The sequence below is a fragment of the Topomyia yanbarensis genome, chromosome 2 (assembly GCF_030247195.1).
Source record: "Topomyia yanbarensis strain Yona2022 chromosome 2, ASM3024719v1, whole genome shotgun sequence".
NCBI classification, from domain to species: Eukaryota; Metazoa; Arthropoda; class Insecta; order Diptera; family Culicidae; genus Topomyia; species Topomyia yanbarensis.
In genome coordinates, this window is record NC_080671.1 from 199300970 (window position 1) to 199328414 (window position 27445).

General features: G+C 39.5%; 1 protein-coding gene and 1 long non-coding RNA gene across 5 annotated transcripts in view; both read left to right on the top strand.

Annotated features, from left to right (window-relative positions):
• The window catches only part of LOC131682662 (uncharacterized), a 77517-nt gene extending 57317 nt beyond the window's left edge, over positions 1-20200 (top strand). Inside the window, exon 3 of the long non-coding RNA XR_009304121.1 lies at positions 19245-20200. This is a non-coding gene — a long non-coding RNA (uncharacterized LOC131682662). The remainder of the gene's footprint in view (positions 1-19244) is intronic.
• Positions 1-27445, top strand: part of LOC131682649 (protein outspread) — a 641520-nt gene that overhangs the window by 124485 nt on the left and 489590 nt on the right. The gene's annotated exons all lie outside the window — the stretch shown is intronic.

Consider the following 27445-nt stretch of genomic DNA (forward strand, 5'->3'; position numbering starts at 1 on the left):
GGTTACCACCTTTGGTATGGTTTTCACCCGGAAATTTTTACTGACCTGGGATAGGTTTTATACAATCACTTTGAACCTATCTGACCTATCCGCTGAGTTTAAATTAGATAAGTATAAATTTTTTCATTCTTTTTGTAACTCGTCGAAGTATCAATCACCAAAATTGACTCACATTGACCGTTTGTTGTTTTGTTTTGGCAAAGCATGATACACACCAATACTTTGAGCTTTTCTTATTAGCTGTAAATTTATCACGTTCGTAAACCGTATTTTCCACTTAGATAGGTGTGAAATTTCACTTCCCTGTCTAACGACAAAAATCCAAAAGCACCGGCCACTCACGCTGTGGAGGAGCAGCCGAACAATCATTGCTCTCTGCCACAGCTAAGTACCGTGAAGCAGGCAGGAAAGAGGTAGCATCTGTGAAGCACACTGCGGTGTCTTACAAAATTGTTGCTGTGCATAAAATATTCGGTTATTTGTCATCACAGTCGCTAGGAAGGTTCCAACGAAGTAGCAAATCGTTTCTACCTGGCCAACAGTTAAGGTCCGCTGCTGGAGCAGTCAACATTAACACCGGAGGTAGTCATTTGAACATATTGAGTTGAAATTATTCATCGTATCACTATACTCGGAGAAATAGATGCAAAACCCGGAGGCAATGAGATCCTCTACAAAAACTGGAGGGGCAGCAACCCTACAGGGTAATGATGCTAAACAATTTTTAGAAAGGGGTACATCATGGTTATCAATGTTCGGAAAGGGGTACATGGAACGAAAAAGGTTGAAAACCACTGCCATAAACGGTAGTTTGAAACATCCCCCCCCCCCCGATTTTGGCCCTTTTGTTTATTTTTCGTCGTTCGCGAAACCAAAAACCTCTTTTTCCAGAATCAGATAAATCGGTAGAAAAATGTTGTGGTTACAGATTACTAGGGGAGCCCGGGGCTAGTTGGCGGTTGGGGTAAGTTGGCGGAATCCCTTTTTCTTCGTTTCTATCATACATACAGCGCTGCGTTGTGTACCTCAAGTTATGTGAAACCCATTATCCAATGTGTTTTGTTGAAAAAGTTTGCGGATTTACAGTGCAAGTTGGCGGTGCTATTTACAGTGCAAAATAATCATCAAATATTTTTATTTTTGGAATTCACTTCAAAGTAAGAAAATCTTTTTCTTGTGTATCTCGTCAATGCAGGGTTGGCCAATCGCCTGAAGAATTTCGAAAATATGCTTTTGAGTATGGAATACGTGTCAAAGTCCAAATGCCGAGGTATTGAGACTGAAATATATTGGCAATTGTCGGTAATATACAGTTTTATTGAAAAGACATTCAGAAATATGATTGCTTATTTTCTGGCGTATCCATACCTACCGCCAACTTATCCTGGGGCCGGGGTAAGTTGAAGTTTTTCCGAGTCACACATTTTTGTCTATTAAAACAAAGGCAATGCAACTTTGAAAAACATCAGGGAGGTTGCCAACAGTCTGTCCTTTCTTGCCATATGTTCTATTTTGCAAGATTTACCTACATCAAAGCTGTAAAAAATGGAAACTAAAAACACCGCCAACTAGCCCCGGTCTCCCCTACTAAAAAGTTGTATGTTAAACAATCGTTTGGGATCTATCAAGTGTAGTAATTATAAACTGTGTGCTAAGAAACCTTATTTTTTAGCGTTCCATTATACCCCTTATTTTGACACCCATTGGGGCAAATAGAAATACATACAGAGGGTTGGAACGACAGTAGTAATGCTCTAATCTTCAATTCGGGATTGGTCATTTTGTTCTAGCATCCGTTATGGTCCGCTAGTACACCAGGAAGTCGACTAAATATTTATTTTACTATTTAATAATAACTGGTTACATACTTGGTTTATTTTCGTTTGTAATTTGCTGCGCAATTTCAAATTCAGTTGCCAATTGCTGTGTGAATTTATCAAACCCAGCATTCAGTTTCAACGCCTCTCTCACACATTCGCTTCCCAGCTGACTGAAGCTTCACGCAGAATCGAATCCATTCAGTGCAAATATGTATTCATTCACCAACCAACGCATTCATTTGTTATAGGGTGATGTGCCTATTATGGCAGTAGAGCCTATTGTGACCCTATTTCGTACCCCTTGGTTTCGAACCAAGCATATGAGATAATGACAATATCGATTTGGCTAAAACAGGTGTGCTAAAAAAGCTCAAGTTATTTTCTTTATTTGTTGTGCACATACGTATTCAGAACTATCCACTAAATCCAACTTTTAATTAAAACAAAATCACCTTATTGAAATATCTGCTGATCCGCCTCACTCGCGTAGTGAACCGAAACAGGACGCAACGGCGCTTAGCAAAATAAACACTTTCGAGCCAGCATTTACCGCCTCATATCTCGTTATTCCGGCACAAATATATTAAATATTGCACTGATACATACCTTTATTTTAGCTGGAGAACCTTTTTACGATTATTTCGCTTTAAAAGCACTCGTCAAACACTAGAATAGGCCTAGTGTTATAATAGGATAAAACTAAATACGGGGGTTCCTATTATTGGTATGTTTTGCTGATACACTACCACACTCAAAACCAACTTTTTGCATCCATCATACAGAAAAGAATCACCAGTGCGGCCAAACCAAAACATGAACTTGAAAACATAATGTTATGCAATTTCAGGTATAAGTAATCAATTATTTCAAGTTATTCAACTAATTGTTGATCGCAGATATTTTATTTTCATCTGCACATACAATTTGGATCGGGAGGAAGTAATGTGTGATGTGAACTTTATATTCCAGTTGTTAACTTTCGCATGGTTATTTCCTGCATGCGCAGTTCTGGGCGCTCTTCCACTAACAGCTGATGAGTTTCTTTCGTGTGCGTAATGTTTACGTTTGTTTTGATCGGCTGAAAAAAGCAGAATAATTCGTTTTACAAATCACGCGTTGGCGTCCATGATCTGGATACCTAGTTAGAATCGACGCAAATGAAATATGAGGCATTGCGTTTCAACTAGATTGTTTTTCGATGAGGTGGAAATCGGCACACCCATGAGGCGATAATTGGAACGTTCAGGTGGGAATAGATGCACAGAATAGAACATTTATTTTCATTTATGCTGAAAATTGAGACAATTCTGCCAAATAAGCATTATACAGATGTTTAAGAAACAGTACACTGATACTTTATTCTGAAAAAGGTTATAGGTAATATGGCTTCTTTTTAAGTTATTCAAAAAATAGTGCGACCCTCTCCATAATGGTGCCAAAATAGGCTCATCACCCTATGTGGGCAGAAAGTGACATCTTTTATATTTTCGAGCATAAGAAAAGTGTGTAATCTATGCCTGAGGTATTCTTGGTCGATAACTCATAGTCAGCATAGAATCAAAATTCAGTTTGAAACTGAAATTGAATTTGAACCGAAAATAACTAAATGAATGCACTACGAGGCACGATTGAACGACAAGGCAAACAACCGAAGCATTTCCTTCAGCGCACCGAGCGTGATTTTTCTTTCGTTTCTCTTTCAAGCTCACTTGGGTATGTAAATATTTCAGAGTTCTACTATGTAGAATACAGTGTTTGAATTTATTATTGTCCTACATTTTTTGTATACATATCGGACTCCTTGGTGGAGGTTAGAGGAGTAGGGTTCAGAGTTATCTTTTCTATTCAGAGTCCCTCACTCTGGCACACGGTATTATGCAGCGACTGGTACAAAGGCCAAACTTTCAACTCATGAAATCATATTATTTCAACATACCCCGAAACGAGAGGCAAGCCGAAACAAAGCACTTGAAAATTTGAATTTTCAATAACCACTATATTTCATAACTAGATTATGAATTGTTTATTTTATGATTTAAACTTCTCTAGTTCAAATTTCAACTTTGAAAAACCCGTTTCAACTTGCCCTGGTGTACCTTAACTGTTTTTACTTCATTCTAACGTTCATAGCATGTCATTTGACTTCCCTTTTACCTTGGCTTTATTGAGTTTTGTGTTTTAAGCGGCCCTTACACGTTCAATATTTTCGTCAATACCAGTATTGACGATATTGTTACAATATTTCAGTCCCGTTTGAAATCCACATCGTCAATATTTTTTTTCCATTACACGTACAATACTTTTGTCAATACTCTCTATTATTGACAAAAATATTGAACGTGTAAGGCCCGCTTTAGACAATTAACCTTAAATACCTACTTAATACATACTCGACAAGTTTGTTAAAGCAAAAGCATGGTAATAAATCGAAACCTATCTGGTAAACTGAATGAAAAATTGAGCATGAAATAAAGAAAAATGCAAATGAAATGAAATGCGAAAAACAAAGAAAGAAAACGTTGCTCTACTAATATCTTCAAATGAGTAAAACTGCCATTAGATTTTTCTAAAAATATGCTCAATGCTTCTTCAACTTGGTTTCTCAGAATATTTTAGTGGTTTTCAAAAATATACAACCTTTCTTTATTTTTTTGTATTGAAAGTATACAAATGACGAAGTTCAAATTTTTGCACTCTAAGTGGATTTTGAAACCCGGAGACAAAACATCTTCAAAAAACAATCTTCATGTTTTAAACATAATGTATATTCTTTATCTTTACTGCGGGGCCCCTTCTCAATCGTCATAGATAGATGATAAGATAAAACTTACGGGCAAAGTTAACACTTGTCTCATAACCAGAGCCACTATCCTACTTTAAAACACGAAACTTGCAACGAAGATCTAGCGTGCCATCAGTCATCGTTACCGATTACTTAATGGGCAAAAAAACAAACATTCGTACTGATCCTGAGTGGCAATGACGTTGCTAAAATAGTAAATAAAAAAAAATCATTTTATTATCTAATAGTTTCTTGTCTAGCCTATTCGCTGCGACTAATTATGCTGTGTCGGATTGTTTGTTTAAGTAATAACGAACTTGTTCTTCAGGTCCGTCGATACAACCAACACCGTGACAAATCCGATCCATCACTGTACGTAGTAGGCCATTCGTTTCGGCGATCTATTACCTCATTACAACAGTCCATTCAGTGGCCGGTTTACTGATAATGGCACAGCTCTATTTATGGACTTTTCAAATTATCTTGCCATATGTCTTTGCAAAAGGCTCGAACATGTTAGTTATGTCCGTTTCGTATTTATATGGGCCGAACTGGAATCAGAATGATGGTAAGTAAATAGTTGCTGCTACGAGACCGAGGAAAACGGCGATTGCTTAATTCGGTTGCTTCGTGGAGTGAAGCTTGTCCTCGATTCAGCACTGGGAATTTTGAACACAGCAACGTACTGGTTTGGGTATCAATCAATCAATGTTCAGAACGTCCCAACATGCTGTTTTCCGCAGAGCTTGGGGTCAACGATACGAACCTTATGTTACCATCATGTACGTATATCAACATGTATAGTCCAGATGTTGCTCAACTTTTCATAATGCTCAGAAGATTTTAGCACTCTCATGCAATCCGTCATCGTCGTGGAGAACTCCCTGTGATGAACTTGAATCTTATTTTTAGCAGTCTCATTGATGTCAAATTAGGACCCAGTCCGTTTCGACAGGGCTAGCCATAAGACAAAGTGTCCGTCGTATCGGACTCTGGAGATCTAGTTTGCATGGGCAGGACAAATTTTAGATTTTTTATTTTGTCCACAAGGCAATATTAATCTTGGTTACCTATTATTTGGGCACGATCGGTGAACGGCTACTGGTCGGAAGCCGTTGAACTTTTGCCGACAACCTGATGCGAAGTTTTGCGATAATCATTGTACGACGACAGGCGTGAAATAGTGAAGATAATAGGAAAATTTTAATAACAGTCTCGGCATAGCTCTGCTTGTGCCGCACCACTTTCATCGAGATAATGCCATTTTTACACGAGCCATTTTGGTATAATGGAGAAAACATAAGTAGCTCTCACCACGGGCCACAAACGTCACAGTGGTTGGTGAACTGCGTAGCGATTATGACGCTAGTTGATGAGGGTTACAGTGCAATATATTGCTAAAAGTTTGAAATATGATGCATCAATATCAACAGTTAATATAGTAGTTACAGGTAGCTCGTATGGGTGTAAAGGAATCGTAATGTTGCAGCGACTGAATCCTTCCAATAAGGGATTTCTGTATCTTAATTTACTCAATGATTTCAAACTCCTATCTAACGTACTTTCTCAAATTCTCGTTATAGTTTTATATACGAATTGACCTACTACAGACTGGCTCCAAGCTATTTTGCAAAATCACTAAAATTGCGCCCAATGTGACAGGTTTCAGGGCCACACCCGCGTTGTGCAAATCTACACATTGCCCACAGCAGAAGCAGTATCAACAGCATGATCGCGTTTTTTCAACATTAGCGAAATTATCCCTCGCGGAAGATCGACGCAAAATCCAACGGCGGCTCATTCCGTGAAGCTAATGATATTTTAATTACCCGCAAAACAACGAACGACGAACGAAACCTGAATTGATGCACCAGTCGTGTGTCAGAGAGGAGTTGAATTCAAGGAAACCCCAAAAAACACTAGCATCACCATTTGCCCCTAGGGCTCGTTGGTTGCGTGATTATTGAATGAGGAATTGGCCATTCGCATTATCCCTTCAAGATCGCCACCTCGAGAAGTTTTCTATCCAGCACGTGGTGCAAAATGTTCTACATCAGCACCAGTAATTTCAGAATAGACTCTATTTCCAACCGAGTCTGTAATTATACAGCTCTGCTATGTGGCGCACCGTACAAAGCATTGACTTTTTGCGCCCTCGATTGGAAGTATTGATCGTTTTCTACCTTTTTGCCGCCTTTGGCGTTTATTAGGTAATGTAACAGGGGAAACGGATTGATTAATTAAAAAAAATACCTAATGAATGAACGACGTCGGCGTCGACTGATTGTAAAGCTTTGGTCAATATAAAAAATCTTCGTGCGCGTAAAACGATTCTTCATAGTAATGATTTCTTAGTGGGACTAATTTTTTATCAACTGAATAAAAATTGTAGAAATCCGCCCCGTTGGGAAATGCAGGTTTGCTATTTTACAAATTTGTCTAATACAATATTGTTTTGTGGTAGTTGAATATTATTTGAATGATTCCTGAATTATTTGGTTGAATGTTAGAAATATGATTCTAAGTATATCATGCCTATGTACAGAATAGATTGACCTTCGTTTATCTTTCAGACAATTTACACATGTTTATGCCGCGATTGAATACACTGTAATATCAAATCGATTGAAGACACTGTAAATCATCTAATTTTATATTATTATCGTACTGTTTAATTTACTGTCAATGCTAATTCCTACAGTTGTTTTCTCAGTAGTCCCCAACTAATATACAGGCTATCTAAAAAAATTAATGCCTCCAGCATTAAAAAAAGCAACCCTGTCATACTCGAGGTAGAATCTGTGTATTATTAAATCTCATACAGAGTAATGCGCAACACTGCATAAAATCGTAAGTACCTCTGTGTTTCTAGCAACCACAGTTTTTGCTATAACTTTGAACGACTTCAACCGAGTTACATAATAAATTCATACGGAGTGAGTGCAAAACATGCTGTTTCGTGGCTTACAGCACTTTATTTATAAAACTCTTTTGTTACAAAAGAGTACAACAAAATTAATAAAATGTCTTGTCGATTGAAGTATTTACCAATAATATTATCTATCTACACTATTACTTTTCATGCATTTTATCTTCTCCGATAGAAGAAACGAACGGTTTCGTGATTTTTTGTATACGTTAACGGTTTTGTGGGGTACATTTGCATCTCAAAACTAAACTCGCTCTAATATGCCTAATTTTTATTGAATTTATAATTAAATAGGATAGTAGTGCTGTAACATCGAAAGTTTCGAAACGATTTAGCCTATCTATATGGCGTTGTGAAGCTAATTAATTTGCCTTTTGAACAAATATTAATAAATTCACAAAAAAGTAAAAATGTATTCATTCCGATGCTTTTTTGAACACCAAACGCCAATAAAAAAAAGAAATATACAGCAATATACAGTAACAAAGTTAAAACAGGAAGGCGTCGAAGCGACAGGCCTGTGCATTGCACGTGTATATTAATTATGTTCCAGAGCCTGGGCTTCAGAAGCGGACGGATTTAGTGGTGCGTGGTACATATTATATACAAATCATATTCATGAATGTGTTTTGTCTCGTTTATCATCAAAACCAAAAAAAAAATAGGATAATGATCGAAGCGCATTTTCAAAATACTTTGCTGAAATAGCTTTATAACAGATTCTATTGTTCAGCAATGTTGAAGCTTGTTACTATGTTTTAATTGCCGCAAGGTTCTACTGTATCGATTTTGTGTTACTATGTTTTAATTGCCGCAAGGTTCTACTGTATCGATTTTGTTGGATATTTTCGGCAAATTTGAGACTAAGAGAAACGAAAGCAATGAAATTGAAAGACGGATAGGTATTCTAGAGCGAATCAGTTATAAACTTAGAACGGAAAACTAGAACTAGTTCTAAGTTTATAACTGATTCGCTCTAGAATACCTATCCGTCTTTCAATTTCATTGCTTTCGTTTCTCTTAGTCTCAAATTTGCCGAAAATATCCAACAAAATCGATTTTGTTGGCTATGTTCGGCAAATTTGAGACTAAGAGAAACGAAAGCAATGAAATTGAAAGACGGATAGGTATTCTAGAGCGAATCAGTTATAAACTTAGAACGGAAAACTAGAACTAGGCAGGCTCATATGGGCCTGATCGAAAGGAAATGTGAAGAATTCTTTGCCTTCTGCAGAGTAGGAGATGCTAGCAGAAAGGGAGAAGAATGATCGCATGGTCGTTCTAGGCGAGGATTTGTGAAGAATTTTTTGCCGGCGTCGGCGGTAAAACATGATGATGAGTTATGTTCTACCATAGACCGTGCGGTAGACTTGGGTGCAACGCCCAACTAAAATAAACCGTAACGGAATAATAGGGATTGTAAATATCTCAGGGGTATCAACGTTTTAGGGCGAAACATAAATATCGCCTTTGACTCGAGGCACATATTTTCAACATCCAGTGTTACTAGGAGATACCACACAAACAAAATGACTGCGAAAGCCCGATCTGGCATCTAGCTAGCAAAAAAATTTGAACGCTATGTAGGATTATGGCATACCTTTTGTACACAAAGCTGATAACCCTTCAAATGTACTACAACTGCGTCCAATTGAGGATGTCTGGGCTAATTTGTAGCGGAGAGTATATGCCATTATTTCTACCCTAAAACTATCAAACATCTGACAATCCAAATTAAGAAAGAAACCAAGTAAATGTCACCATCAACTTTTTCAACAGCTATGAACAAAGTTCCTACAACCTGTAAACTGTAAACGTAAAGTTTCTCGAATGAGCTCCAATTTTTTTCTAGATTACGTTGATAAACTGATAAATGTTTTCATATAGAGAGAAAACTTGATAGATTTTTTTTGCCTTTTGAATTTTGTCCAAATTTTGTATCGCATGCGCTAGTGCTCAACTTTGGAGAAAAATTCAATATTCAAAAAAAATTATCTAGAGGTTTCACTAAGTCATTTTATGAAAAAGGTCTTTTTTAATAAAATTGGGATTTCAATATTTAATTTTACTGTAGACCTCTAGAAGGTTTTTTAGAAAATTGATTTTTGCTTCAAAAGTACTTCAAACATGTACATCAAGGGTTGAGCATGTTTTTAGACATCCTTATGTAAGGGTACATACATTTTCCATCGGGATAGTGATCCCAAGCACACAGTTCAGAGTACAAAACTGTAGCTTTCATATAATCCCACAAAATAACTGAAACGCCTCCTCAGAGCCTAAATACAAACACGTAGACAGAAAAATGATTCATGGGGTGGAGGGGGAGGGCGTTGAGAGTGTTTTATCTGAGAGTTTTGATGTAAAATGTCGATTTCAAAACATCTTGCAGAAATGACGCTGTGGTTGGTTGCCGATCTGTCCACGTTTCAATATTTGTCAATATCATCATCGCGACAAAACTGTTATTGTAAAACAGGATTTTTGTGACACACCATCTTGTCAGTGAGTTTAGCATAAAATATGGAGGTGTAAAAGTAGATGGTTAGGTAGTGTCATCGATTCTGTGTACAGTAGTACTCAGGTAACCAATAAGCATGCTGAATGCGTCTTAACGGCTACTTGATAAGCACTTAAGTCGTTTTAAATGCTATTTAAAAGTCGCTTTTGGCAAAATATACGGCTACATTACTGCTGTGCTATGAAAATGCTTTTTTACTACTGTTGTGCATTCAGAATGCTGTTTACTGGCAAGAAGTTTTTGAACAGTTTTTCAAATGCTGATTAACAACAGTTATGCATAACGAATGCCAGCATACTGCAAGAAGCATCCGGCATGCAAAATTTACGCTACTTTACTGCATACACTAATGCTTGTTGGTTACCTGGGTAGCGCTGCACAGTATCCTTGATTGTTGGCCGTGATGCCAGAGTTAATGTTATTGAATAGATAATCTAAGACGAAAAAAAAATATTTGCATTCGATATCCGACCACCGCTCAAGGCGGTTGGTTCTGTACTTAGTGATAAGTTTAAATAAAAAGACTAATCAAAGTATAAAATTTTTATTTACCTGTTGCTGTTGTTGCTTAATCCAGTAATTCCCAACCTGGAGTCCGCGGACCGCTAGGGGCACGTTTTTGGGGAGCAGCGAAGAAAAAAAAAATTTCCGAGTGTATATTGAAATTTCAAGACTTGTTTCCTAACAAACTGAAAATAACATATTGATAGCATACACAATCGATGTTTATCCGTGGGAATCCGCAGTAACCCAGGATGATTTCTAAGGGGTCCCGTGGTACGCAAAAAGTTGCGAATCGCTGGCTTAATCGATTATTTACCTGCTACCGTTGATATCATCCGACGAGTGACCTGCAATGAGAATAACCCGGAAACCACGTATCTAAGTATGGATTCTCGACCCATTCCAATCCCGATCAGAACGAACTGCTCATCCACAACGTAAGGCTTAATCATTGGACGCACAATTGTTTGTATTTTTAAAACAAGTACTGGTGCCCACAGATTAAATTCGTTCGATTTATTTCGTATAGTTATGAAAAATAAATATTTTCATTGTAAAGTTTTAAACTTTACTGCCGGGGTAACGTTGATCAGCAGAATTATTGGTTCTAAAAGTTCTCTTTTAGATAGCGTTCGAAGAGTTCCATACCTTCAGGGAATCCCATGCCCATTATTGTTACGGCCCAAAAAACAAGTTTGCCTGGAAGGATACAGAGCAATTTTATCGAATTTCGTTTAGAAAAATAGTGGAAATGAAATAGTTAACAACAAACTTCCATGATTTTTTTGTGAAATAATTACCCAAAATATCTACGCTTTCGAAAAAACGGATCAGTTCAGTTATAGTAGCTCGATTTCAAGAATATACAAGGCATGGTTTGATCAGATCAAAAGGGTGCAGGAAAGTTATTTGCAATGTAAATTCAAACAACTTTATAAACGTTGCGGATAAATTCTGAATATGTTCAAAAACGATTGGATTGTTTGTTTCTATAATTTTGTTAGTGAGAATCATCTTATCGTACCGTCACTGAAGTTCTTTTTTTTTATTATAAACGGTCGGTGGTAAAATGTACCAGTGTGCCCCATGAGTAGGAACTATGAAACACGACGTCGTCTACAGTGAAATATCCTACTTGTAATTTTTATTCTTTTGTTTTGACGAAGAAAGATCCAAACGCTTCTAATCAAAGTTATATTGAGGCGCAAATCGTTTGTTTACGAATGAAATCATTATATGATCACGTTATATCGGACCATCATATATGCAAGTTACATAAGTTACAATCCTGAAAGAAGAGTTGATTTCTACAAAAATTGCCCACATTGACAAATTTTCCACAAAATGAGTAGTTTTTACTGTGTAAAATCGAAACCCATTCACATTACAAGATAAACACAAAAAAAAATAATTCGCTGTTCCCCATACGTCGTCGTTTCATAGTTACTAAATGGGTCTATTTTTGAAAATTGTCAAATTACACGGAATCATGACAAGTTACTAAAAAACTTTGTTCGCGGCAAATGTTGAGCATGAAATTTGCTATTAACAGCAATAGACTAAACATTAATCCGATGAACGGTAACTCATAAAGATCTCATGTGATCAAAGTTATCAGGTGATCAAAGATACCCCGTTTTACGGTATTCCGAAACTATACAACTAATCGGTATATTGGGAAAACAGTATTGTTAGCTGCGCACTGGTAGTATTGTTTCCGTGTTAGTAGCAGACTGCATTTTCAGGCGAGCAGAAAAAACATGTCGAATGAATTCTTTTAGATAACAATTATTATGCCAAATGGTCAATGTTGTATTTCATTACCTCCTTTTTATGTGATTTACACCAGCTGCTATTTTGTATTATATATTTACTATAAAATTTTGTTTATGTTTATTACCTTCACCAACAGGCCCCTTGGCCCCAATGGTGGTTGCTAAAACTAATTACATTTTAAAATTGCCAACATTTTCGCTTTTATCGCATTCCGCGTCCGGTTGAAGTCAAAAGTCGTCGCCACACTGTTAAAAATTCGTTGGAGTCCGGTAACAGCGCTCTGGCAACCATAATTGGTTCTCCTGAACGGAACTCGCAGAAGAGAGTTATTACGTAGAGCTCGAACGCGGGCTTGAAGATCCAGACGTCCGAGGATTGTAGGGCAATCCACTCCGGCAGAGATTAATTCCGAGACGAACAGGGCTCGAGAGCAATCCCTCCGAATGCTGAGTGTATCAAGGTGTATTAGCTGGCAACGGTTTTCATAGCTCGGCAGCTGAAATCTGTTTCGCCATGGGAGATGACGAAGAGCGAAGCGTATGAACCTGCGTTGGACAGCCTCGATTCTGTCAATCCCCTTCTGGTAGTACGGATTCCAAACAGCAGAACAATATTCTAACGTTGAGCGGATCAACGCGCGGTAAAGCGATTTAAGACAATATACGTTCCTGAAGTTTTTCGCTATTCGGAAGATGAAGCCAAGCTGTCGTGATGCCTTATCCACGATGTATGACGCGTGTGGTTTGAATGTTAGTGCCGAACCCATGACGACTCCGAGATCTTTGATGTGAGAGTGTCTTGGAATGCTCGAGCCGAAAAAATGGTAGTTAAACTGAGTCAGATGGCGTTTCCGCGTGAACGTAACGATTGAGCATTTGCTCGGGTTTAAAACCTTTCTGTTTAGATCACACCACGTACTAAAGCTGTCCAATTCCCTCTGAAGAAGCTCGGCATCGGTTTTATCCCGTATTTGTTGAAAAATTTTCATGTTGTCGGCGAAAGAAAGGCGGGGTCCTTGTAATGTGATATTGACGTCATTAAAGTAGAGGAGGAATATTACTGGCACGAGATGGCTTCCTTGTGGTATGCCGGATGTAGCGAAGAATGGTGCAGAGAGACAGTCCTTAATGCTGATTTGGAGTTGCCTTCCATCGAGGTAGGAACGAAACCAGCGCAGAAGTTGTCCATGAATGCCGAGTTTGTCCAGCTTCGCTATTGCGATATCATGGTTGATTTTGTCAAAGGCCGCAGATAGATCCATGTAAATAGCATCGGTTTTCAATCCGTCAGCGAATCCATCCATTACATATGTTGTGAACGAGAGAAGGTTTGTCGTTGTCGATCGTTTAGGCATGAAACCGTGTTGGTCATCTGCAATGTAGAGTTTGCAGTGAAAGAAAATAGGATCTCACACAACCAGCTCGAACAGTTTTGATACAGCACTTAAACACGAGATTCCCCGATAATTGTCAATGTTCGATTTGTTTTCTTTTTTATGAACTGGAAACATGTGCGCTGCTTTCCAGCAGGAAGGGAATGTACCAGTAGTGAGTGATAGCTCGAAGACTCGCCGAAGTGGTTCAAGAAGCCCGCTGATGCACTTTTTGACAAAAATCGAGGGAACACCATCTGGACCCGGGGAACAAGATGCTTTCAGTTTGGCATTTGCTGCAAGAATGGCAGCATTATCGATACAAATTCGGTTGAGGGTTTGTCCTAGAGAAGGAGTTAAATTAGCGGCAGCAGCGACTTGTTGTGGTGGCAGGTGCTCGTTGGAAAAAAAAACGCATGAAAATTTGTCGGAGAACAGTTGGCAAATTTCCTTAGTATCGGTGCCTAAAACTCCATTAAACGACATACAAGATGGTAAACCGGATTCTTTTCGTTTCTCGTTAACATACTTCCAGAACGACTTGAGCTTGGATTTCAGTTGACGCTCGACGTTTCGCTGGTGTCTAAAAAAGGCGCGCCTGCTTTGTTGTTTATATTCGTGGTTGAGTTGAAAGTAGTGATTTCGTAATGCAAGTGTCTTATGCTTCGAGAATTTTTTGAAAGCAGCTCGTTTGGCAGATTTTAACCGTCTAAGGACGGTTGATTGCCAGGGAGGGTGTTGATCGATACTAATTGTTCGTTTTGGCACATGGCGATCGATAATGTAGTTATGAATACTAGAAAACGTCATCGCTGCTTCGTTCGCGTCGTCATTGTTATTATTTTCGTCCCAGGTTATATCCAACAGCGTACTAACGATGCGTGTCGTAGTCAGCGTTTTTAAAATCGTAGACGATAGAGTTTGAGACGTCTTCAAAATGCACTCCTAGGTTACCAGCGAATACAAGATGTAGTGGGGGATGATGACGCACCTGCTTGACTAAAGGAGTCGGTGCAATGCAGCAGTACGGAGCGCTGTCCCGGGCACTTACAAAGCAGAGGTCCAATGTACGTCCATTCTCGTTGGTGACATTATTAATTTGTCGAAGAGTTGTGCTGCTGTAGTTGTCCAAAATAGAACTGGCATTGTTAATAAGCGCAGATTTTTCGATATCCAATCGTAGAAAACCATTACTTGCCTGGCACCACGTCAATCCAGGTAAGTTGAAATCGCCCAGTATAAAATATCATCAGACGGGGCGGCGATCGAGGTGATAAAAGAAACGGAGGAAAGATGTACATCGATCAGGCAGGAATCACGAATTCTGTCAGGTGGAAAATACACAACACACAGGAACACTGTTAACTGAATTTTCATATAGAAAAGTATATCAAAACCAAGGAAAATTAGTACACCCAAAATCCGACGGTTACGGTTTCCATTACTTTGGTTTCTACTCCTGGGTAAGATTCTATTGTGTTTTCGGTAACAGACCACGCAATTGCGCATTGCGGTATTAAACTCATATTCCCGCAAAGGTAGTAAACGGTGGAATGACGAATTTCGGTTGCTGTTCATGTATGCGCATCACACAATCAAACACTTTTTCAGTATGTGTCAACCTCGGCTCTGTTCGGATGTAGGATAATTCGGTCGATTGCTATGATAGTATTAGTACCGAGTCAAACCAACCGGAATCCTGGCGGATCTCTATCCAAATCCAGACTGGAATCTGCCTCAATATTGGCAGAAACCAGCCAGAATTACGGATTTTTTACTGGGTAGGTTGGAGAGTGGAATAAATAGTTAAGGCGGTTTCCGGATCCGGCCTAGCTGCCAGATACGGACCAGTCCCCAAATCCAGACCTCCCGGATCCAGACACGTGCCCAGATCCGAACCATCTCCCGGATCTGGACCAGTACCCGGATCCGGACCAGTACCCGGATCTAGCCCATCCCCTTTTCCCCTTACCAAGTCCGGACCTGAACCAGACCCAGACCTGGTGCTTAGATCCAGACAAATGTCTGGATCGGGACCCTCGGTTCGGATACGTGGATCCAAACCATAGGTCTTGCTTCCCGTACATGACGGGAAGGACTGTTCCGATCTTCAAATACGGAATGTGTCGTGTAGAGAAAATCGAATCTCGTTTTTGTCCACATAGTGTTCACTTCACTTGATGCGCAATACAACGACAAGCGAAGTGCTACACACTTCCAAACAATCCGACGCGAAAATATTTATTGAATAAGAATTGATGAAACATGAGTGCGACGCAGAGAAGATTTGAATGTATTGCCGTTTGAGGAATTTTTTGTTGTGACCGTTTTAGCATGAAACATCTTGCTATTAGAGCATTTTTTTCTTATTACCGTAAAGGTATTACTGCCGAGTTTTGGGTGTAGTATTTTTTCTTGGATTTGGTATTCTTTGCTATATAAAAATCCAATTAACAAATTTTCTATTGCGATTAGAGCTATGTTCACCTGTTAAAACATGTTAAGATATGTCTAAGGAACAACCTTTGACGACATGTGGGCTTGTAAGGCCTATTAAATCAGAGTGTAAGTGGTCTTCCTATGGAAACATATCAAAAACACGATTTTTGATTGGAGACACCTCTAAATCATGTCCAAATTAAGCCATTTTTGGCGAAAGTTTTTAAATTCACACCTAGAACAAGAATTTGAGCTGACCTATGTATATTTCAAAACTTTTTCAAAATGTGGAAAGGTCTAAGGAACAGATTGCGATCGGCAAGTTTCACTGATATCCACACTTGCTCGGAGCTCCCCCACCGGTCATCGTTGATCACTCGGGCTTTTATACCACGGCGAACGGCGATAAGCACACCGCCGCCTGATGTCTTGTGGCTGTTGAGGGCATTGCGGTCACAGCGGTAGACATCGAATGTTGAACCAAAGACCTGGCGAGACAGAGTACGGTTGTCGAGCCACGTCTCGGTCAAGGCGATAACGTCGTAACAGCAACCCGTGGTCGCGAGCAAATAGCTGTCCGTTGATAAATTTAAGCCACCAATATTCTGGTAGTAAACCTCGATGTTGTTGGAGGACGGATCAGGTACAGCAGAGAGCGAAGCCATGTTGCCGTGTAGGAAGATCCTTTCATCGCGCCCCAAAATACGACTATCGTCTTCGTCGAGAGAAATGGCAAAAACTGGAATCGAAGAATACATCAGCGCTTGAAGTGTTCGGAACAGATGTATACTTGCCATTTGCGGCAAGTTGGAAGACCCTTTCACCCATCCCACACAAGGACCGGGACGACTGATGATCGCTGGCTGCAAGTGCTCGACTGTGGCGGGGGGATCGAGGGCTTCCATAGTGCCAACTGCGGTGCGTCCCAGTATGCGTTGAAACCCGATGGCGGAATGCGGAGAGCAGGAGCGGGGTGGTAGCAGCTTACGGCGAGAGTCTTACGATGAGCTAGAAGCGTAAATCGGATCAACCGTTGTATCGTTACAATTTGTATAATACTTATCGAGAAAGACGTCTTGGAAGACCCTTTCTCCACCCACACATACAGGACCGGGACGACTGATGAACGCTGGCGGCAAGGGCTTAACTGTAGCGGGAGGATCGAGGGCTTCCATAGTACTAACTGCATTGCATCCCAGTATGCGATCAGCATCGATACTCCTTCACAAGGGCGGTGTAGCTTGGTATAGTGGCATGGCCAATCGTTGCGGAGTCCTCTGCAGGACCATTGATGGGCCGGGTTGTATTAGAGAAGTACATGCTTCTTCTGGGGGCGGTGGAAAATCAGTCGGCGGGCTCCAAATGTTCTGGGTACGGCTGTCTTCAAATTCCCTGAACAGTATGCCTTGCGGCCATGTGTCAGGGTTAGGAGCTGCATCACGGTACTTTGGGTGAACTTCAACTTTGAAGGATATGAAGTTCAAAGTACTGACGTCTATGCCTTTTGTAACAAGCGGAATAACCTTTATCTCCTTGTTACAATTTAGTCCTTCTTTAGACATTTTTTTCGACAGTCTCTTTGCTAACGCTAGGATGAAAGCGGGAAAGATACATCCAGAGCAACGGCGCGGGAGGTGGAACCGTAACAATGTTGCTATTATCGACTAGTTTTCGACCACCAACAAGAATATTGCTCGGATCAGGGCCATCCTCGCGACGACGTTTCTGAGGTGGTCTAGAGGTACCAGGGTTTGGCCGGACTGGAGTAGCTGTTGAAACCCTTCTAGCGAGGCGCGAAATTTGCTGGTTATTTTTGGATAACTCGGCCTTTAGTTCAGCACAGACGTCATCCGTTTTCCCAGCGATAGCAGCGATAACACATCCAAGTGAAGAAACGGTGTCTCGAAAACGAGCAAACTTCATCAGCTTGACACATTCATTGCACATCCAAAATAAATTTGGGTTTTCCGCAAGTTTTACATATCAAAAAGAAACAAGTTTTACATATCAAAGAGAAGTTTCAATCTTACAATTCAAAATTATGTAAAACACCAATAAAACTACTTCCATTGCAACAAAATCGGTAAAAAATGCGTGGTCTGAATTGTTCCAGAGTGGGGGTAATTACCTTCGATGGACCTTTGCACAGAAGTGTGTATACAAAATACTGTAAGAGATCTAAAAAAGTCGCATTAAACACACCTTCTGCTTCTTTAGCTCATAAACCCTAGCTAGGTTCGAATTGACCCAGTTTTTCATCGATGCATTAAAAATTATTCATATTTTACCTAGAACAAAAGACAAATGAAAAAGTTTTTTTCAACGCTTTCTGAATTTTTCAGCAAATTGTATAGCATGATGGCGGCTGTACAACCTTTTCCCGTAGACGCGTGTTTTTGGAAAAGATCCACGCCTGGAAACCTATCTTCCGTAATTTTTAGCGTAGAGCTTAAAGCTAATATTTTTAGAGCCCTTATAACAATAACAAGCGACGTACGTAGGTTTTTTTTATTTTTTTATTTTTCGCGACATAGCGCTCTTTTTAGTAAAAGTTCGTGTTACGTTTCCGGCCAACTTAAAAAATGTGGAAAACGCGGGGAAAGTTTTCAATACACTAGGGGGATAAATAAAAGGCGTTGCGGCAGGATTGAACATTTGAACATTTAGCAATTATCGTCGGCTGTGGTTTTTTGGTATATCATTGTCAAGACTTTAAAGCACATTTGAGACCAATAAAAAAATCGATTTTTTAAATATTCTATAGTGGTGTAACCCCTTAACACTATTTGGTTCGTCTTGACTAAAGGAGTCCATAAACATTTCCATGTTTAAGCATTTTCTATCACAGTTTGTTTCGTTTCACTGAATCGTACGCCGTCTTGTAATCCACTAACGGATGGTGAGTCCGCCAGTTCTATTGCTGGAATGTATGCAGGGTTTGTCGCAGGATAAACATATGGTCCGTCATTATTCGTCGTCTCAAATTCTGGTATGCGTTGACAAAGATTTAGCCGTCAGACACAATCGTATAAAAATTCTGTAACCATCATAAAACATGATATTGCAAAATAGTAATAATATTTTTTCTTTTCTAATTGCAGGTAAATACACAACTACAGCCAAAAAGTCTGTCTTTGCCGTGAGATATGTTGGTAGGCTTGAGTGATGGGTGGGTAATGTCTATGACATAATCGGAGTGTCGTGATTACAAGTCGGCCTGATAGTTCAAATCTAATGATATTCAACGGAATCATGTTTGAATGGATGTTTGAATATTTTTATATGGTGGTCTAAACAGAACCTTTGATGTTGGCGTTAGTTTTGATATGTGATTCGCTGGATCCAAAGATTGTTGAATGCTGCTAGATGCAATATGCATGCTGTTCGTGAGTACGATTCTGATATGATCTATGTAGATCGTCAATGAGTATTAATTTTACCATGTTATATACTACAGATTACAATTACTACAAATTAAAGCATTATATCAATCAAATAAAGTGTCGTTCGTATGTGCAAAGTTTATTTTATATAATAGTTTAAAAGAAATATCTCGTGTTGCAAGCCATGTGATTCTTTGGCTTGAAAAATAGCCTTTATATCGCAACCGGGGCTGTCGACCAGGAAATTGGTGCGCAGAATTACTTGGAAAAACATCTCTTGACTTTCCTCAAGCAACACAATTGTTCCTTGCTATTTTGACCGGATTTTGCATCTTGCCATTACGGAAAAAGGCTACGGAGTACTACGCCGCGAACAACGTCCGGGAGGTGCCTATGGACATGAACCAGGTTCGTGCGTAGAAAATTCTCAAGGGAGGGGTTTTGATTTTTTTCGTTCCTTATATAGGGAAGGTATGGAATCCTTCAAACGTTGAAGATATTTTCCGAGTCCCGGAAGGCTGAGTCTTGTGTCGACTTGGCTCAACAAATTCGGACAATGTTTGTGATCGAGAAGCAATCTTGGTCAGACACCACCACCTACTGGTTCATGGTAGTGTCGGATTCTTACTGTGGTTGTTTGTAGTGAGCTTACCGACTGAACCTAAACCTCTTGTTCCTCCCAATCCTCATCCTTCCGTGGCCGCTAGGCCGTTAGGTATTACTTCAGGAAGGATTGTGTTTTTACTTTTTATATTTGACGTTTCAGCAGCATAGTATCAACCACTGCGGTACCTACAAACGTATGCCTGATGTGTTTTAATCGCTTTGGTTGAAATAGTATTTTTTGTCGAATGTGAGTCTAAATGATTGTTATCTAGTTCAATACCTACTAATGATGCACATAAGAAATGTTACAAATACGTGTTTCTCTTATTGTTACATGTGAAATAGTGGAATTGAAAGGATATCTAAAAAACAGCAGGCGCTAAAAGCATTCAAAATGTCACTCTGATATGCGTTCCAAATGCTATTAAAAACTTTGCAAATCACAAGTAAGTACATGGGTAAATTATTAGGGAAAATATATTTTCATTATATAGAGTGAAAGTAAGAAAAGAGTAGGGTTATCAATTCCAATCTGAAAAAATCGGCAATTGAATAAACTAAAAACTGGGTAGCTTGATAGCTCTGTCCGTTCTGCCATTTCAGTGGTTGACAAATAGTCTTTTTCGTACGTACGTTCTAATACGCAGCTGAAGCACCGTTTGCTGATTTCGTATGCACAACACGAACTTCCCCCTAACCTATAAACCTGATCAAGTGTGACCAAAGATCGTTTTCAACGACCGCTACCGTACTGTGTAAGATTGTATTAGATTTCACGCCATGCCTCCGACCCGTTGTGATCCAGGGAAAACAGCAATTTCAATCCAGTACCTACTTTTCCCACTCACATTCGGCTTATCGAGTTAGTCGGTTATAAATAAAGTACTTTCGCAACTCGTCTCAATTGACCGATGACTCCAGGAGCTCATGCTGTTGCGCCGTATCCATACCTAGCAAGATGGTCAGCTCAGAGTCATCATCCATCTGCGGTAATTTCATCGAGGCGAACCCAATTGCTGCCACGGTTCTGTTTGGATGAATGCATGATGAGTCCGTCGTCAGAAAATGGGTTGAAAAACACGAACACGAGGTTCTCCCTTCTGCAGCAGCTCAGTACCCCGATCGATCATACATCCAGGACCGGGCAGACCAGAAGTGTGTCACTAGTGATGTGGATAAAATTGGCGGAGCGTACATAATTACTTAAATTATGATTGTCCGCAACATGACTGACGGCAATACAGTGACGGCGATCGATTTATAGGACTTTATAGTAATAAAGAAGTTAAGTGGAGTGAAATGCAATGAAACGTCAGAGATCTGATACGTTGATTTTTTTCACAAACATAAAAAGCTCCATCGACCGTTCCAGAACGATTCGATATAGCCCAACGACTGTTGCGTTCGTCTGTCCTGGTGCGGCATTTTAAACCGATTCCAAAACACCACACCTTTCCGAAAAAAAAGATACTGCTCCCGCTTCTCAGCGAGGCAGTTCGAAATTAAGACTGCGTCGCCGTTTCGTGCTTGCTGTGAGCCATGGAGGGTATCATCATTTCATGATCTAAATTACAAGGTGGGTTATGAATTCATGTAGGTATCTGGTTACAAACAATAAAGATCAGTAGAAAAAAGTGCATCGTTGAGCGATCGCTTCGGAAAGTTACGGGTGGAGATTCGTTCAGCTGATACATGTCATGGGTTACGTTTTACTCGAGTAGGTAGGAGACACGACACGTGATGGACTGAATAAGGATGATTGAATCGAAGTTTCAGGAATTTTTTTTTTAAGTATTTACGTTGGGGAATCAGGGGTCTGAGCTGGAAGCAATACCAAAAGTGGAAGTGATTCTCATAGTTGTTAGTAGGGCTGCATCATTTTCACCCAATCAAATAACTAATAGAATATATTTTTTCACTTGTTGAGTTGTTAACTAATCCGAAAAGTTCCCAGGTTCGCTCTAAACTGCACTTACATTCTATCGGTTTTCAACTTGCTACTTTTGCAATAATTCGGAACCCCACTTTCCGAAAATTTTCAACTTGTTGTGAAATCTTAAATTAGTTTCATAAAATTAGTTTCAAACTCAAAATCATTTCAAACCAAATTTGACGATCACCACTTTTTTTAAATGAGGTTTTTACGTATTACGTATTGTACAATGTTTATTTCACAATCGAGATTTCAGGCCCCTCCCGATTTTTTTTGATACGCCCCTGGGAGTCAGTGTTGAAAGCCAGATAGCCTCCGCTTTTTTGGTTAAACCAACCCATGTGAAAGTTCACCATCCCAATTCGACATGACGAATCTTTGTGTTTTCTTTCGTCCCGAAGCTAAACTTCGCATTACTCGGGACCTGAGAGCCAACTATTCGGCAGTATCCGAAATCCGCAAAGTTCGACCTAGCCGATTGCGCATCACAGTCAGTAGCTTTAAACAAGCAAACGCGATTGTTTCAGACCCACACTTCACGCTAGTATATTTGAAATATATTTCTTCTCGAAATGTGGAAGTAGATGGCGTAGAGATCGAAACGGAACTAACTTTCGATAACTTTTTGAAGGACCGGGTGGTCGCTTTTATAACCCCTTACTTAAGCCTGTAAAAATATTAGATTGCGAGTAATTGAGCTCAGTCGATATCGTAGCTAGCAAGAAGGTCTACACCAAGACGGACACGTTTCGTGTAACCTTCGCCGGGTCTACTGTCCCAAGCTAGTTGCTGGGAAAACTCGTCTACCTGAACGCTTGTTTGTACCACGTGTCATGCACTGCCTTAAATGCAAACAGCTCGGTCATACGGTCATATGGGGAATAGCATGAGGATATCTCTTGCGGAAAAAAAATCCGAAAAGTGTTTCTACTGCGGGGATAGTCCTCATGAGCTTACATCATGTCCTACGTATAAGCAGCGCGGACATAAACTAAAGCACTTTTTAAGGAGCGTTCGAAGCGCACCTTTGTACCATCATCCCTTTCAGAAAACCTTTACGCCCGCTTGTCTCTGTCGTGTCTGATTCTGATGACCCACACGAGGTAACATCCTTCGTTGTCCTGGGCAAGAGGAGAAATCTTCCCTCTCCCAAACTAAAGAATTTTTTCAGTCATGTGGTCAAAAAATTTTTTTTCAACGAATATTAAAAACATAATGTTCATTCTTCATTCTTCAAAAAACGTCAATGAATATTAGAGGGGGCCCTGGTCAGACGTACGACGCAACTTAGTCGCGATGCTCTCACAAGAGCGATGGACGGCACTGACATCCATTTTCCGGATACAATTCCGGATCCTGGTGGCCCACCAATTATTTTTGTACATTGGGGTACTGAGGGAGCCGAAAAAATCCTCAATTGGACGGCACTGGGGCAAGTTGGTCGGGTTCCCTTCTTTCGGCACGTACGGTATCTTTTTCTGCTCAAGATACTCCAGCGTATTCTTGGCGTAATGGGAGGACGTCTTGTCCGGCCAGAAGACGTACTTCCCATCCACATGATAGGCAAATTATAGTTAAAACCGACACCTTAAGCTTAATACTTTTTCTGGGTTGCCACAAAACCCATAAAATTATAATTTCTACACAGAATTCTTCTTCAGAAAATTCTTAACAAGGCTTAATTTTTTCAGCGCTTCAAAAAATTATTTTCATTAAAAATTATTGGTTGCAAAACTTGGAAAACAAAGAGAACTTTTTGTAGGCACTGCGGGTAAAACCGACACCCCATAGGGGTAAGATCGACACTCCCTTTAATTTATTTTCTCTCCACTTTATTAAAATGTTTGTATTTTTAAAAAATGTGATGTATGCCTGAGTAATAAAGTGTGAGTATGTGAGAAACAAATATGTGCTTTTCGTAGTTTCATTATGTAGTGAGAAGAAGAGAGTTCGAAAGCGTAGTGCTATAAACATGAATATTTTATGCTATAGGATTATTTCTTGATAAGGGTATTTCCAAATAATCCTTATGTACATCATTGCAACCTTCAGTGTCATTTTTTTCGTAAGATAATATTTGCAAGTGTTCTACATTCTGCTAATCGGATTCATTCACTTATAAGTGACGCACACTTCTTAGTAAAACTACCTTTTCCAGCCTTCATTTTTCGAATTCTGATCATCAACGATCTACCAGGTCTCATTGTGATAAAGTATATCTATGACAAACCAAGAGAACACTAGAACTTCGGAGGAGCATATTGGAGAAATAGCATAAGCTTCTATACAATCTGATAAGCAAAAATACCATTTTTTGATTTTTAAAGAGGCTTATAAGAAAAACAAAACAACGAAAGTATTTTCGTGTATTTATGCCATTACTATAGTGTGCTAATAGTGTGATTGAAGTGTCACAAAGATCCACAGCCTTTTGTAATGAACCGCATGTAAACACAACCATCTTAACAGCGCACAGTGGCGGATCTTCAAACAAAAATCGGACAAAACCTCAAATGTTACCGAATTTGGCTGAAAATCACAATTTAAGCTAATTTTGAGATGCTAAGCTCATTTTTTGATGTCAAAAGTCGTAAAATATTAAATGCATCTTTCCATACAGCGTCATTGAACCTTTCTTATAACTATGATCCCGTTTTCATGATTGATTTTCCGTCACTGTGCACCAATGTCAGCAATATCATAAAAAATGAAGAACACTACTTTAAATCCATTGTATAACGTGTTGGTTTACTATAGATTGTCTAACTATTATACACAAAACACCGTGCGCCTCCATATCAGCAACTAAGCTCCAAAACCTCCTTAAACTTTTTTGCGTACCTAGGCACAGAACGAGACCATGATATTCGAAAAGTATAGGTTATTTCCCATAGAATGAATACTATGTGACTGTTCCGAAATGATTCCAAAATTTGTACAGTATACTTTGGTGAAAAAAGTATTTTTCATCTGACCACCTCAAACATATTTAAACGAAGAAGTCATAGTTCCAAGCAAATTTACCGAATGTATTTTAATCGCTAACCAAGTTCTTTTGTTCCCCTACATAATGAAACTAGTTGTGCAAAAAACCGGACCAAAATCAAAAGAGTTATGTTAAAATGATGTTAAAAATCGTGTTCTTATCCAATGACCATGAAATTTTGAATATACATCATTCAATACATGAAAAAAATAGGAAAAATATAAAATATCAAAATTTCAAAAATAAATTTTTGAGGTTTTGGCCAGCCTTCAGCCACTGTGCAGCGTGTCGGTTTTACCCTAACCAAAGGGTGTCGGTTTTACCCCAACAGCGCACATTTTTTAAAAAAGCGATTAAAAATATTGAATTTCTCAAACTTGTCTTCAATGCACTCAGTTGATCAAAGGAAAGGCCGATAATAGTAGGTACTGAAAAATGTGGTGATTTGAAAAGCTTTTGTTCGGTTAAAACCTTAAATTAAACAAAATTTTACATCCAGACTAGTATGAAAGCTGCTGTCGTATGTTTTATTTATTTTTATGACATTCGGCGTACTAACGTAAATCCAATTTGTCTTCAAATGCTCTACATAATCATACTAATAATAAAGTGTCATTATGAAATGAATAAAAATTTGATTTCTAGGGAAAGTTGTGGGGTGTCGGTTTTACCCACAATTCCCCTACTCCTTTAAAAACGGCAGAAGAATTTTCTGGTACACTTGTTGATTGATGGTCAGACCGATCAGCTTGAACCATGGCTTTGAAATCCCTCTGTCCGATATGGCGATGTGCAGCATATTTTTTTCAAATTTATGCTTAAACTTATATTTTGCTTCGAGGGGTGTGGCAGACTTGTCGCTGCAATAGTAGCTGTCATTTCCTGGAATGTGGGTCTTCGAGAGCGGAAAGTAACTTTCGTCGTCCAGCACGAACGACGTCCCGCGCTAGTTCTTCGTCATCCACCGGCACTGCGATTTCACGATCGCTATCTGCTCGTCGGTAAACTCGGGTGAACGAGTCTTCTTCCGACAGATGATCCTCCATCTTGAGGGTTCGGTGAATCAAGGTATGGGAGCAGTGATATTTTCGGCCGACGTCACGCAAACTCGTTCCGTCCTTGTTGTCTTACAGCTTTTTCAACGCTTCCTTCTTCTTCCCGATTTTATTCGCCGGACGGCCGCTATCAACCTTCCGCTCCACGCTTAGGGGTGCCAGTTTCCGGTAAACTGTACTCACGGGCACGTTTTCGTCTCGAAATGCGTTGACCATGCGTTTTGTCAACTTTACAACACGCTCGCGGAGTGCATACTGTTTCGACGCCATCTTCGATTGAACTGACAGCACGCTAGCGAAAAGAAACATGCCACCCATTTCTAAGGAGTCCATAGAGAAATTTTCTTGGAGAGAAAAAAAATACGCTCTTTACTTTAATTACAGCAAGGTATTGAAATCATTCTCATTATTAATTGAACACCCGTTACCTCATAAGGGCGCCAAGATATCCTCCACGGTGGTTGCGCCATCACGATCAGACCAAATTAATGGAAGTGCAGCTTTAAAACCGAAGGAAGTAGTTCATGGACTGCGAAATTTGAATTCCACTAAAGAGTACCTGGAACATTCAAGGACATCAAAAATCCCAAGTGTCTCTTTTTTCTAAGATAGCTCAGTGATTTTTACAACTCGCAAGTCTTCTGATAACTTTTCTCCCTATAGTGAAAACATTTTTGAAGCAGTTTACTGCTGAATGGCGTTTCTTTTCATCGATGGTACCCTTCGATGGATAATTCATCGAACAACGTCGCGGATCTGATCACTGTTCTACAGTAGAACTACAGAAGTATCATCCCGAAAATCGATTCATTCTAAATGTTAATAAATAATATGATCTAAAATCTGAATACAGAAATGCCATCAAAGGTTCAATTTTCTCCGGACAATAACCAAAACATGGTGGGATACCCAGCCAGGAAACCTGATCAGGTTTTACCAAACAACGATATTGTCGGTGATGAAGTTCTTTCCGTTTCGTTGCGAAGAAACACTTCATCAAACTGAAGAGAATCCGGTATCGTTGTTTGTGTATTGCTTTGAGTGGCATTCACTCGATTCATACGATGATTCTCGAAATGTTGGCGGGTGTTCTTTCACTAAAAACACGATTTTAGGATCTCTCCTATCGATTGCGCATTCCTTGCGCTATCTTAAACCCGTTAGTAATTGAAAATTCGAAAGGCTGTCGAGCTTTATTCTCAGACCGCTTTATGCCCCTGTAATTCGACTACATGACACAGTCAATTAATCCTGCTTCATATAATTCCAACCATATCCACTTCTCTGATATTTCTGATCCAATCGTATTCGTCGACTCATCCACGAAAGAAGAAATTTG